This window comes from Macrotis lagotis, chromosome 1 (genome assembly GCF_037893015.1).
Source record: "Macrotis lagotis isolate mMagLag1 chromosome 1, bilby.v1.9.chrom.fasta, whole genome shotgun sequence".
NCBI lineage: Eukaryota > Metazoa > Chordata > Mammalia > Peramelemorphia > Peramelidae > Macrotis > Macrotis lagotis.
The window spans coordinates 555,684,221-555,699,272 of record NC_133658.1 but is presented as its reverse complement, the minus strand read 5'-3'; the positions used below and the strand labels follow the sequence as shown (position 1 = coordinate 555,699,272).

General features: G+C 35.8%; 1 long non-coding RNA gene across 1 annotated transcript; it reads left to right on the top strand.

The window, feature by feature from the left end:
- The first annotated feature begins 1,722 nt into the window (after positions 1–1,722).
- On the top strand, positions 1,723–10,810 carry LOC141507076 (uncharacterized). The gene is made up of 3 exons (XR_012474064.1): positions 1,723–1,877; positions 1,989–2,105; positions 2,299–10,810. It is a non-coding gene; the product is annotated as an uncharacterized LOC141507076 (long non-coding RNA).
- The last annotated feature ends 4,242 nt before the right edge of the window (positions 10,811–15,052 follow it).

Here is a 15,052-nt window from a genome sequence, read left to right as displayed (position 1 = left end):
TCAAAAGAATGAAGATGAAACACACCACACACCACCTGATAGGAGCAATGAACTTAAAATGAAGAATGAAATTAATATTTTCAAACATCACTGATATGGAGTTTGTTTTGCCAGAAAAGGTAGATATGTTTTGAGGGATTTGTATTCTTTTGTTGCTGTCGTTTTGTTTTGTTTTTATTTTTAAAATGTGCTCAGTGGGGTTAGTTGTAGCAAGAATAAATTAATAAAAATTCTTGTTACTTGAAAAAAGAAAAATAATAAACTTAATAAAACAGAATAAACTTCACCTAAAACAAAATGGCAAAAGGAAGAGAACCAATGCCGATATTGGGGGCTCTTGGGGGTGAGGACAATATTACCTCTAACCAGATGTCATCCAGCAAAGCAGTCAAACCAAGAGATAAAGTCCAGCCAAGAATAAAAAGGTTGACAACTTTTGCCTTTTGAAGTTACTCCTCTCCCTTCTGATTTTACAACTACTGTCAATCAAAGAGGTTGCTGTCTACCACATGAATAGCACAGCAGAAGCATGTACAGAATGTCTCCCTGGGCTCCAAAGGCTCCCAAAGACAGTACTATTAGATAGTATAACAACTCTCCCAGGAGCATGCTCCTCTACTTCTTTGTATTGAATCAGTGACACTCTGCCCATGTTCACAGGAACTGAATTAATTGGTTGATCTCTTGTCATATATATCTATATGGACACACACACATATGTTGATATATATATGTTGATAGAATTAAGTGAGAAGGATAAATGAAAATATACTAAGATATACAAAATTCTTGTGTTACACAGAGCAGAAGCAGTAATTCAAAAATTAATATAATAGTGAAAATTATTTTCTACAATTCACCTGAAAACAGTTATCTCTTGGCTCAAAATTAAGGCTTGTACTTTGTTTTTTATGTTAATAAGCTTGTTCTGTTTCAGAATATTTTTGATTAATGCAAATATTTATTTATGAACATACATTGTTACTGTTACTATATCTAGGAGAGTTGTATAAAAATAACTTCATGTTTTGTAAACTCCAGAAATGTGTAAGGTTCTTTGAATCCTATGCAGACAACACTAGGATTCTGTATATCTGGGTTAATTTGTCATTTTTCCTTTCTAATAAAAGACTTTAGATATTTAGCTGGTCTGTTGTATGTATTCTGGCACCACAAGCACACATCCTGAATGCATCTGAATGGGAACAAATATTGTTTTGAGAAAGGTAATTAATAAAAGGAAGTGGATGAAGCACTTTTGCCAAATAGAACTCAGATGAAAGCAAGCTTGGGATAGTGGTTAATGTGTTGCATTTGGAATCAGTGGTTCTGGATTTAAATCTTGGCTCTGCCTCTGCTAATCTTTTTGCCTATCTGGGTCCATAAAATGAGGTTGGGGTAGGATTCTGTTATCTCTAGGATTACTTTTGCCTTGAAAGTCTATGACCTTATTGGCATATTGTAATGAATATCTTCTTATTTTTTCCTTTATATAAAGAGTATAATAACATCTATACTATGTTATAAGGATCAAATGAAACAATGCACTTAAAATGCAAAGCCCTAAAAAAAAAAAAATAAAAAAATGCAAAGCACTAAACAAATCGGATCTAACCTAGAACAAGATCTTTGAGTTCAATTCGCCCCTCCTCCACGTGCCTTCCCACCTCCCTACTCCTCCCCACCTCTGTTTCAACTCCTTCTCCTCCCCCATACAGATTATTAAACTGGGGTTGAAAAAGGTTAAGGGACTTGCCCAGCATCATTTCGTTTGCTAGTATCTTGGGGAGGATCTGAACCCAGATGTTCCAGACTCTAGGGCTTATTCACCACAGCATACCACGATGCTTCCGAGCCTGGACAGGACAAAGTCCCAGGTAACTCTTGATGGAGTTTTCAAATGGTTCTGACTTGCTAATTAGTTGTACCAACTGGGTATAAGGGAGAGAGACTAAATGAAAGTATTTAATAGCTGGATCCCTCTCAAGTTTCCTTTAGGCAAGCTGGCATTATTGCTCGGTGAAAAGAGGAGGAGGAGGAATTCTAGGCGGTTCCCAGATGCCGTAATTCAGTCTGCTGCCAGCCTGTGGTCACAAGAATACTGGGTGAGGGCTATGTTGGGTATTGCGAAGGAGGGGTTGGGGGTGGTGGTGTAGTGTTTCCAATCCCTGACTGTTTCTCCCAGTCTCTGTGACCAGTGACCAGTCCCTGGCTTCCAGAGAATACCATAAATTCCCCCTTCCCCTTACTGCCCTGTATCTCCTTCCCTTACCGTCTCCGCTCTCCATTCTCCTCCAGAACTCACCGGCTGCTAAGCAGTTTTATAAAGTAAATCGTCGGGACATCTTGGGCCCCAAAGGGTTGCATTTGATTCTCAAACTTTGAAAGAGGTCGCTTTACACACCAGGAATGCGAGTGCCCGCTGGGCCGTCTTGAAAGCCGAGCTTGCCAACCCAGCGCGGGGTGGGGTTGACCCAGTGCTCCCCATGCCCCGCGCGCATCAGTCCCCGAAGGGGTCTCGGTGGCTCCGGATGGCAGGACCTTGGCCCTGGAAGTCAGAAGCCGTGCGGCAACTCACCTGTCCAATGACTAGTCCTGGAAATGGAGGGCGCTGGAGCATCGGGCCCAGAGCTGGCAGCGGCAGGCTCTGCGCAAGCTTTCTCCGGGTTGGAGGAAGCCGTCCTCCCGCAGTGACACGGCCTTGGGCCGGGCGGGGATGAGGGGAGGGCGGCCTCGCCACCTGAGCGCCTGGACCGCGGCCCACCCAGGTGAGGCGTCATCCTTACCCTTAAACAGTGAGAGTGCTTGCTAAGAGGACAGAGCTCAACGAAGTTACCGAGCCTTTGATCTTCAGAGCAATTCTGTGAAAGGGAGAGTCCGCGCTTTAGAGATGAGCTGAGACTGAGAACCTTTAAGGGACATACCTAGGACCACCGCAGCTAGTGTCTGAGGTGCTTGGCTCCAGCCGCTGCTTTGTTATACATCTCTGCCATAAATTTGAGAAATCATGCAGAGAAACGATTGTTTTTAATTAATGCACATATTATGTGGATTTATATCTATGTATTTATATGTACATAATATATAAAATGTGAATTACATATATAAACATCATACAAGTTTTCTTAAAAATCTTTCATGATTCACTCAACTGTCAATGCTTCTTTCCCAAAACTACCTCCTAACTGTTTTGTATATATCTATATCATAGAACAATTTAGCTAGCATTTAAGACGCCCCAAAAGCCTTGTGCAGTTTTAAACTTTAAAAACTTTTAAAGTCATCAAGTCATTTTTAAAACTTAAGTTTTAAATACTTATAGGTTTAGAATTTTCTAAGACTTTGGGGAATCTATCGTCTAGATAGCATTCATTAATATAGCATTTTAAAGTTTAAAAAACACTTTCCAGATATCTCTTTTGATCTTCACAATAATCTTATGAGGTAGGTCCTATTATTATTATTATCCTCATTTTACAGTTCAGAAGACTGAAAAATAGGAATGTGAAGTGACTTGCTCAGGGTCATATAGCTAGTAAATATCCAAGACCATAGTTGAACTCAGGTTTTCCTCAAATACTCTATGCACTGAACTGCATATGTGTCCACTTTCATTTTTCAAGTTTCCTGGGATCAATGCCAACACCTCCATTTTATGGATGATGAACAGAGACCCAGAGAGACTAAGTAACCTGCCTATGATCACATAGCTAGTAAATATGAGGTGGTGGCATTTGACTACAGAGATGCTGACTTTAGGTTACTACCTCTTAGTCCAATGGTGTCAAATTCAAGTAGAAATAGATCAAAAATCATACATATGTATCTCTACTGCTACATACTGGCTTAGATGCCACTTATTAATATTATCTGTGATCTTTTGTAGTTTTGATTGTTTTATTAAATATTTCCCAATTAAGTTTAATCTGGTGCCTGGTGTTTGACACTTTTTTTCCTAGACTATATTGCCCTTTTATGTTGCATAAGCTCCTTCTGGAGAAATGCTATTTGCTTTTGTCTTTGTATTCTTAGCATCACTCTAGCATAGGATTTACTGCATAGTGGAAAATTCAAAAATACTTGAATCTGTATTATATATAGTTTGTAAAACATATATTCATGTACAGACACACCAATAAATGTGCATATAAATAAGATCATAAAAAAACTCAATGATTTGATAGAGAGATTATACCCTCATCTCATGAGTGAAGACATTTACTTACACACTTTTATTAGGAGGAATTTGTTGTCTCAGTCTTTTAGGGTATTTCTATATTTTATATTTCTATGTTACCTAGTATAGTCTCATGGATTAAATGAATATTTTTAATAATGATATGTTTTTTTTTAGTTGTATCAGTTGTGTCCCACTGATACAAGTGAGGTTTTCTTGACAAAACTACTGGAGTGGTTTCCTGTTTCTTTCTTCAGCTCATTTTATAGATGAAGAAAATAAAGTCAACAGAGTACAAGAATCACCAAACTAGAAAGTCTCTGAGGTCTAATTTGGACTCATGAAGATGAGTCTTCCTGATTGCAAGTACTGTACCAAAACAGTCCACATATAAAGATCTTCATCTAATGGTATAAGCTCTGGAGTTTCAGAAAAGTTTCCATTACAGTAGTAAATTGATGGAATATGTTAAAGGTTGTTAAAGAGTCTCTTTACTTGTCTTTTTGAGTAGCCATATTTTCAACACTGAACCCAGAGCATGTGTTAAGGATAAACTTTCCCACCTTCTTCCCCTTCCCCCCCCCAGGTAATTTGTAATTTGTTGTTTGTGCCCAAGCTGGATTCTCTGTGTGTCCCTAGGAGGCAAGGCAGGGGACAGCAGGGTTGTGCCAGCTGGGAAAAATGCTTGTGCTACTGGGGGTCCTTTGCAGGTAATCAAACCTTCCCATCTTCATAGACTTGCAGTTCCCAAGCTTTAGCCATTGGCTGCTCTTACCCTTGGGAGGGGTTACTACACCTTTTTCCTCCCCTGCCATGCCCCTACTGTTTTCTCCTCCTCCCTTTGTCCTGCTGTTAACAAAGGCAAACTTGGATAAAGATTGTGAACCTTTTGGGTTCCACATGTATACTCATTTCTCTTGTCATAAATCTGGTTTTTCATTCCCGATGCTGATAGCCTGTTGGCAGATGGGCCCTGTTACTTTTAGACAAAAGAAAATTGGTCCATTCTTGTTCCCCAACATCTCTTCCATTTATTCTCTGCTTAACAATCATGCCATCACCATTTAATAATCCCTTTCCAGTTCAACCTCAATTTTATTTTATTTTTGAGTTATTTGAGGTTAAGTGACTTGTAGAGTCTAGTTAGTGTCTAAATTAAATTTGAATTCAGATCCTCCTGACTCCAGGACAAATATTCTATACATTGCATCACCTAGTTGTCCTTCAAACTGCTATTTCTAACAGTGGACTGACCATGTCATTTTTCAGTGGCTCCCTATTGTCTTTAGAATGAGTTTGAACTCTTTTTAGCATTTACAACCCTTCACAATCTACCTTCAATCTTATTTCAGACTGATCACATGTCATTCTGCCTCACACCCTCTACATTCCAGTAACACTGTTCTTCCTACATAACATTCCATCTCCTCTCTTCATGTCTGAAATGGGTTTGCTCTTCATCGTAGACTCTTGGAGCTCTTACCTCCCTTCAAAGGCTCAGCTGAAATGCCACATTCTATAGGACACCTTTCTTGATCCTCAATTATTAACACCCTTTCCCCAGTATGTGGCTTGTATATACTTTGTGTTCTATTTACTTAACTATGTGTCTCCCCTCAGTAGATTGAAAACTTTTTGAGGGCAGTGTGTCCTTTGCCTCTTCAGCACCTAGGTCTAACTCGTGCCACAAAGAAGGTGCTTAATAAATCTTTAATGAATTGAATTGAAGAGCATTCAGGACTGTTCAATTGTGAATCAGAAAATTTAGGGAAAGAGATCCAGGAGATTCTTGAGGAAGACCTGAAAAAACATGGTGGGGGGGGGAGATAAGAGAAAGAGGATAAGGAAAAAAAAATAGGAGCATCATTAGTTCAAAATGGTTTCTGAGGGCACTTTTAAAAAAATACTTATTTTTAAAAATTAACAAGCATTAATTTTCTATCCCTCCTAATTTTTCCATGCAACTTCCCCCAACTCACTGAAGAGGGAGAAAACAACTATAACAAATATATATTCAAGAAAAACAACTTCTGATACTGCATTTGTTCCATAGAAGTATGCTTTATTCTGAAGTGTGAGTCTATGACCTCTCTTTTGGGAGGTGGGTAATAGGCTTTCTCACCCTTACTCTGGAATCCTGGTTAGTCAATGCATTGATTAGAATTCTGAGGTTTTTCACAATGATTTCTTTTTACAATATGGTTATTATATGTAAAATGCTTTCCTGGTTCTGTTCATTTCATACTACATTGTAAGAGACTTTTGAGGGTTACAGAGAGGTCATTGCATGCCTGGGAATGGCCTAATCGCCCTCTTGCCCAGGTTCACCCTCAGCCTAATCTTCTGGGTCAGCTCTCTGGATCTTCATATCTGTTCCTCCAGTTTAGCACCTCCTGGAGCATTGTGTTTAACCCTAAACTGGTGATAGAACCTTTGTGTGAGAAGTACTAGCCTGAGGAAATAAACTTTACCATTCCAGGTCCACTAGCTGGGAAGCATTTGTTTGATTTTCTAATTGGAGAACACCACGTGAGTTGGGGGTAAACCAGGGACTAAGAGGACATTTAAGCTCTGATTTTTGGTAAAATAAAAGAACTTGCCAATCGTTGTCTCCCGCCTCCTCAATGTTCCTCTGAGACAAGTATTAGTTATGAGTAAATGATAGGTTAGCCGGCAAGGCACGCAACACTACATCAGTTCATAAGAGTCTTTAGTCTTCTCTAAAGCATCAGTTTAATAATTTCTTCCTGAATAAAAATATTCTACTACAGTCTTGAAGAATTGATGAGTACCTTTTTAGTTCCTAATTCTTTGCTATTACAGAAAGAGTTGCTCTTAATATTATTGTGCATATGATTCCTTTTCTCTTTATTTTTTCTCTTTGGGGTATAGGCTTAGTTGTGGCATTACTATGTTAAATGGGATGCTCAAGTTTAGTAACCTTCCCAAATTGCTTTCTAGAATAATTATATCAATTGACAACCTCACTAATAATGCATGAATGTAACTATTTTCCTGTAGCCCCTCCAATTTTTGCCATTTTCCTTTTTTACATTTTTGCCTCAGGATATTTTCATTTGTTTTGGGGAACATTTGATTAACTGGGCCTTTTTCTTTATCTACTAATAACTTTTCCAGATTGGCATAATTAAAAAAAATGAATTCTAAATCTTAGGTCCAGACCTCAAGGAAAATAAAATTGCCAGGATATAGATACAGTTCATTTTTCATCTAAAGAAGTCTTAAGCCTATGCCTTTTATGATACAGGCATACCTTGGATATATTGAAGGTTTGGTTCCATACCACCGCGATTGCAATAAAATAAGTCACATGAATGTTTTTTGATTTCCTAGTGTATATAAAAGCTATGTTTTGACTCTAGTGTAGTCTATTAAATGTGCAATAATATTATGTCTCAAAAAAGTGCATGCTTCAAAAAGTGTGCATACCTTAAATTAAAAATACATTATTGCTAAAAAAAAAAAAGAAAAATGCTAATCATCTGTGCCTTTCTCAAATTATAATCTTTCTTCTGGGGGGAGGTTCTTGCCTCAATATTGATGATTGCTGACTGATCAGGGTTGTGATTACTAAAGCTATGTAAATTTCTTAATAAGACAGCAATGAAGTTTACTGCATCAATTAACTCTTCCTTTTACTTAAACACTTAGAGGCCATTTTAAAGTTAGTAATTTTATTAGTTTCAATATAGTTGTATCTCAGATAGAAGGGAGACCCAAGGAAAGGGAGAAAGAGGGAGGAATGGTCAGAACACACATAGCATCTATTTATTTATTTGCTTACTTTCCATTTTGTAGTATTTTATTTTTTCCAATTACATATAAATATATTTTTTCAATATTCATTTTTATAAAATTTTGAGTTCCAAATTTTTCTACCTTCCTCACTCCAAGACAAAAAGTAATCTGATATAGGCTACAAATGCACATTCATGTTAAGCAAATTTCCACATTAGTCATATTGTGAAAAAAAAGGATCAGAACACAAGGGTAAAACCATGAGAAAGAAAAAGACAAAAAGTGAGAATAGTATGCTTCCATCTGCATTCAGACTCCAGAGTTGTTTCTCTAGAAGTCACAAGCCTTTTGGCATTATCTTGTGATCATTGTGTTGTTGAGAAAAGTTAAGCCTATCATAGCTGATCATTGCACAATGTTGCTGCTAATGTGTATAATGTTCTCCTAGTTCTGCTCACTTCACTCAGCATCAGTTCATGGAAGTCTTGCCTGTTTTTTTCTGAAAGCTGCCTGTTATCATTTCTTATAACACAATGATATTCCATTAGATTCGTATATCACAACTTGTTCAGTCATTCCCCAATTGATGGGTATCCTCTTTACTTCAAATTCTTTGCTACCACAAAAAAGTTGCTATAAATAAATTTGTGCATTACACACACATTTATTGAAAAAGGTTGCTGTCTTATTTGGGCATGTTTTGTGGTGTAGTAGCATCATTGATCACAGATCACTATAACATAACCAAAAAAAGTTGGAAATATTTTAAGAATTACCAAAAGGTGACACAGAGACATGATGCCAATACATGCTGTTGGACCTGCTCAATGCAGATTTGGCACAAGTCTTCAGTTTGTTACAAAAAACTCAGTATCTGAGAAGTGCAATAAAATGAGGTATGCCTGTACAAGATGAAGTACACATTTGTGAAAGTTATAAAATTAATCTAGTTCTCTGACCATAAGTGATACAGGACAAGAGTTCTCTTCACTCTAAAGACCTTAACTGAATAAAAAAATTTTAAATCAACAATTAAAATAATTTCCCAAGTTCAGTGTTTCATTCAATCTGTGATATCACTTGTTATGGGCATTTCCTCCAAATGTGCAGTTAGCAGCTCATTCATAAATTCTTATTCTATAAATTCTATTCTATTTATTCTAACCTAACCTATATATTCTATTTAACCCCCTGATAAATACATCCAGGCATTACTGGGGGTAGGTCTTAGGGGTCTGGGGATGTGAGATGGAGAGAAAGGTGATTTGTTTGAATCTTTCCTAAAAGCCTCAGATTTATGAGTCCACCAAAGCAGCATAAGGGTTACAAAAATGTTAATTCTCACTCCTACTATAAGAGCATCTCATGCCCTTTTTTAGTCATTCGCTTCATTGATATCATCATTTATAGTACTCTGAGTATAATTTATCCTTGGTATATTGCTTTTCCCTATTCATACTTGTCTTGCTTCTTTCTGTTGTCTTTTGAAAGACCTGAAATTTTGATATGTTACAAATTTTGTTATTTCTCAATTAACAACCATGTAACCTAACTGGAGGATTTTAGGAATTAAATAGATGGGATTTTGTTTAATGGAGAATTGGGGGGTCATTGCAATTTCCTGGTCTTTTTTTCTTATATAATTCTGAGTTTATATTCTTTTTTGTATTGTTTCTATAAATCCCAAAGAAGATTCACTTAATATACCAGACAGCTTCCTTAGGGTTGTGTAATATCTTGATTGTTCTTAGATTACTTTGTCTCATCTTTACTACTTCACCTGCCCACTATATTTTTTTCTGATTATTCGCATTCATGAGGATTTTTTTTAGGCCTCTTCTTATATAAAAGTTATAGTGCAGTACTCTTCCAACTGCCATGTTTTCCTATTGCTTTTGGGTCACATGCAACTTTGAGCATGTTTATCTATATACCTATCTGCATATCTTGTATTATCTATCTTGAAATCTTATCACTGCATATGTATCTATGACTGTATTGCTTTTCATTTAGTTAGTAGAGGCAGAGTATACAAACACACATAAACACAGAGAGAATATCTTACCTTCGCACTCTTTTTGTTCATGGCATCCTCACTGTGGTTGAACTTGGTTCTTCACCCAATGGATGCAGCATAAAAAGGGAGTGGCAGAAAGAATAGTGGAAAAAGAACACAACCCCAAGAGACAAAAAGAGGGACCAGCATGAAGAGGCACCCTTACCAACCTGATAGGAGACAAAGAGGCCTCCATATTAGGCAATCTGGACATGTACATGTAGTTTTATTCTGTTCTTAATACATAATTAGTAATTTTTTGACTAGACAATTTTAACATATTTTTTTTGAAATTGACCAAATTTAAAATGGATGGTAATACTATGAAAAGAGAGGAAAAACTTATATACCATGGTCTGACTCAGACCCCAGTAATTTTATCAGCATTTGCTTCTTTATTTTTTAGTATATTCTTCCTCCAATATCAGTTGTATAGGGAACTGCAAGTGATTAAATTCCCTCTACCAATGATGATTAGCATGTGCTCTATAGAATATAATTTATATATGTTTCAGGAAAAAAACAAAGAAATCTTAAATCTCTTGGTGACCATTACCTCCACATGAAGTATGCCTATGTGGAGGAATAAACATGGAAAAGAAGAGTCATGCTTCAAAGCTTGTGATAATTTGCATTGGTGGAAAGAAGTTGCTCATCAGGAGTTCTTTATATCAGTGAAATCTCTAGGGCTAGTCAAAAACAAAAACAAAAACAAACATTAGATAATTTGTTTTTGTTAAATATGTGAATATAAAATATATACATATACACACATATATACTGAATATAATTATACAACAAATATATCTATATACACACATGAGCATGTATATATATGTATATATATATATATGTATATATATATATATATATATATATATACATACATATCTAGTGGTCTAAAAAACACATATTTCTGGTATAGGCCCTAGTTTGCCAACTTATGATGTAGAACATATAGTTCTGGACTTTCATGTGCTCTGATGATAATGTTGTCAAGGTAGTGTATATATATATATATATATATTTTTTTTTTTTTAAGGTTTTTGCTAGGCAGTGGGGTTAAGTGGCTTGCCCAAGGCCACACAGCTAGGTAATTATTAAGTGTCTGAGACCAGATTTGAACCCAAGTACTCCTGACTCCAGGACCGGTGCTTTATTCACTGTGCCACCTAGCCACCCCCTCAAGGTAGTATAAAGAGAAGGTAGAGTTAATTTCACATTCAATGCTTTTTGAATCTCTTCTTGAAGAAAGTATTTGTATTTGTAGTAATATATAGGGCATCAGGCTTTGAATGTTTTTCATTCTTTGATGTTTAACTATGGTTTTTCACTATAGTTTTACTTGCCTTCATATGAAATTATTGAATATCAACATAGGGTTGACTTACTTTTTAGGATCTCCTTACAGTTCTCTACTTCTTCATCCTCTGTGATGGTAGATATTGGTCCATAAACCACAGTTACCTTCAGGATTGCCTACTTTGGTGCTTGGTGAGCACTGAAAGTTGAAATACCATCTATGGGTGTCTGATAAGAACAACCTGTCAAAGTTCTTTATTCCCTTCTCTGAGGAGAAGCTGTGATCTGTTCCTGAACCTTCTTTATCTTTTGTCTTTTAGTTTTATAAATCAAAACAATGACTCTCTGGATGTAGATCACTTCTTCTTGTATTGTCTTTATCTGTTCACTGGACAAAAATTTCATTTTGTGAAACTAAAAGATGGAAACTGACACATTCTCACTGAAAAATTCATTCTCAGTATTATTCTATAAGAAGTCACGAGCAGATGGATTTCAGAAAAACCTAGAAAGACCTTTGGGAATGATGCTGAGTAAGGTGAACAGAACCAGGAGAACATTGTACACATTAAAAGAAATACAATTTTCCCAGAAGTACAAGGATCGAAGACAATTCTAAAAGATATGTGATGGAAAATGCCATCCACATGCAAAGAAAGATCTATGAAGTCTGAGTACAGACCAAAGCATATTATTTTCACTTTTTAAAAATTTCCTTTATGGTTTTTCTTTCTCATGATTTTTCTTTTTTGTTCTGATTCTTTCACAATATGACTAATAAGGAAATATGTTCAACATGATTGTACATATAGAAAATGTATAAGATATTTTTTTTTGCAAGGCAATGGGGTTAAGTGGCTTGCCCAAGGCCACACAGCTAGGTAATTAAGTGTCTGAGGCCGGATTTGAACTCAGGTACTCCTGACTCTAGGGCCAGTGCTCTATCTACTGCACCATCTGGCTGCCCTGAAAATTTACAAAATCTTACAGAAAAATGAATGTTTAAAACTACCTTTACATAAATTAGAAAAAATAAAATTTTTTTTTTAAAAAAAGATTTTCTCTGATATTAAATAGGTTTCATTGTATTCAACACTAATCTCATAATTATTTCAATATAATAATAAAGATTTTATTCATTGATATTTAGTGTTGATTTTTTGGGAAGGAAAGAAGTTATTATTGTTATTTTACATTGGGAACACTGAGTCTGCTAACATTACATAATTTAATGACTTGTGAATCTGTAGGGCCAGGAGGTCAATGGAACAGTGCTCCATGTTCTTCCTCTATAACCTAATTTTCACTACTAATCTTAGTCCCAGTCCTTTCTGGTATACTTTAATTGTAATGTCTCAGGGGTTGTGGAAAAGCCATGTGGCAAAGTCACCCAGGTGCAAAACAAATAAATTGCAGCATCTCCAACTTCATTTTCCAGAATCCACAGAAAAATGTTCTCATGACTTTTTTTCTTGTGCTTTTTTTAAAAGGAAAAGTATGTAGTACTAATATGATGAACTTTGATTGTGACATCTGTGCAGTTCCTGTCCATAAATGCTTAGAGCAGGCATCTATGGAAACAGATCTTGCCTTCCTTCTCATTTGTCTCTGTGATTGGTTCATCATAGCTAGGACAATCTAGTGAGTTTTATTCTTGGGGATATGTTCTTTTGTTATTCTCGCATTCTTTTTGTCCTGATTCCCCTCTATTCTGATGTTTTATTACTTCAACTATATACCATCTCTTGGTTCCTCTTATTAACAATCACAGAAATACTGACAGAGCCATTCCATTTTTAAAATATTAATTTTACCTCAATTGCTTGATCTCATCAATATGTATATTCCCATCTCACAACCCATGTGCACCTTCTCATTCTATGTCCCCTTATTCACATCTTCATATTTGTTCTCCAAAGGGAGTTCTTGTCAATGTCCTGGAAGCATTTCTTTACATATCTAGACATTGTGTGTTGTACACATCTTGGGGGTCATTATGTAATCATCCCATTTTTTTCTGATCATACATTTCTTTGATAATACCCTTCATAATGCTTTTCTTGGCTAATTCTTCATTGGTAATATCTCACTAAATATTCATTTTTACCATGTTTTTCTTCATTGCCCTTTGGGTGACCTGTAATTATAATTTTTCAGTAATTGTTACAGTCTACGATTCATAGCTTTAGAGGATCACTGAATGAAGTGTTAAAAAGATGAATTTTTGTATCAGGGAGAAGTATAAGGTGATTAAAAAGGACTATGTAATCTCCCAAATGCAATCTACACTGCTCTTCTATTCAATACTATGCCCACTTTATTACACATTTCTGTGGTGTGTCTAATATATATTACTAATGGAACAACTGTATGAGCTGACCTAAGTACATATCATAGACAGGATATAACTAATAATGATTATAATAATTATAGGACAGCAACATTATATGATGATCACTTATGATAGACTTACCTTTTCTCAGCAATACAGCGATCAAAGATGATTCTAAAAGACTTGTAATGGAAAATACTATCCACATTCAGAGACAGAACTATGAAGTCTGAATGCAAATCAAAGCATACTATTTTCACTTTTTAATGTTTTTTCCTTTTCTTTCTCATAGTTTTTCCCTTTTGTTTCATTCTTCTTTTACAGCATGAGTAATATGGAAATATTTTAACATGATTTTGCATGTGTAGCCTATATCCGATTGCTTGCTGTCTTGGGGAGGGGGAAGAATAGGAGGGTGGGAGAAAATTTTACAAAAATGAATGTGGAAAACTATCTCTACATGTTATTGAAAAAATATAATATATATAATTAAAATAAACTATTAAAAAAGAAGAGTAAATAATTGCATCTTAAATTTAGAACTGAAAGGAAACTTGGAGCTCTTCTGAGTTGACCTCTCTATTCCTCATTTTACAGATGTAGAAACTATGGTTATGATATTATAATGATTTGTCCAAGATCACAAAGCCAATAGAAAATAACACAAGTGAAATTTGAATACAGGACTTCTTATTTCATATCTGCTCTTTCTGCTGTACCATGAGTCTATATTTATACTGTATTTTCTAATTTTATCTAATGTGAATACCTTCACAGCCTGTCTTATAGTCTTTCCAATTTCATTCCTTTTGTTTTAATTTTGGCTTCAACATCTCTTGCCTAGGCTATCATGGAAGCCTCAAGGATATTATTCCTACATTTAGATTCTTTTCCGTTCAGTTCCATTTCCAAAATAATCTTTTTTTTTGTATAGAAATCACTTTATCACTTCCCCTTTTTAACCTTCAGTGATATTCAAGGACGTTCTCTCCCTTTAAGGCTCAGAACAAGTTTAATCTTCAGTAAGCCATTCTTGGCTTTCATCTCTAGAAGCAATTTCTCTGTGTTCAATTCTCTCTACTACTCTGTTAACAATTTGAATTTAATGATACCCTTCAATCTATAATGTCCATCAATTGGGGAATGGCTTAACAAACTGTGGTATATGTATGTGATGGAACACTATTGTTCTATTAGAATCCAGGAGGGATGGGAATTCAGGGAATCCTGGAAGGATTTGCATGAACTGATGCTGAGCGAGATGAACAGAACCAGAAAAACATTGCACACCTAACAGCAACATGGGAGTGATGATCAATCTTAATGGACTTGTTCATACCAACAAAGGCAACAATCAGGCATAGTTTTGGGGTATGTCAGATGGAGAATGCCATCTGTATCCTGAGAAAGAATTGTGGAGTTTGAA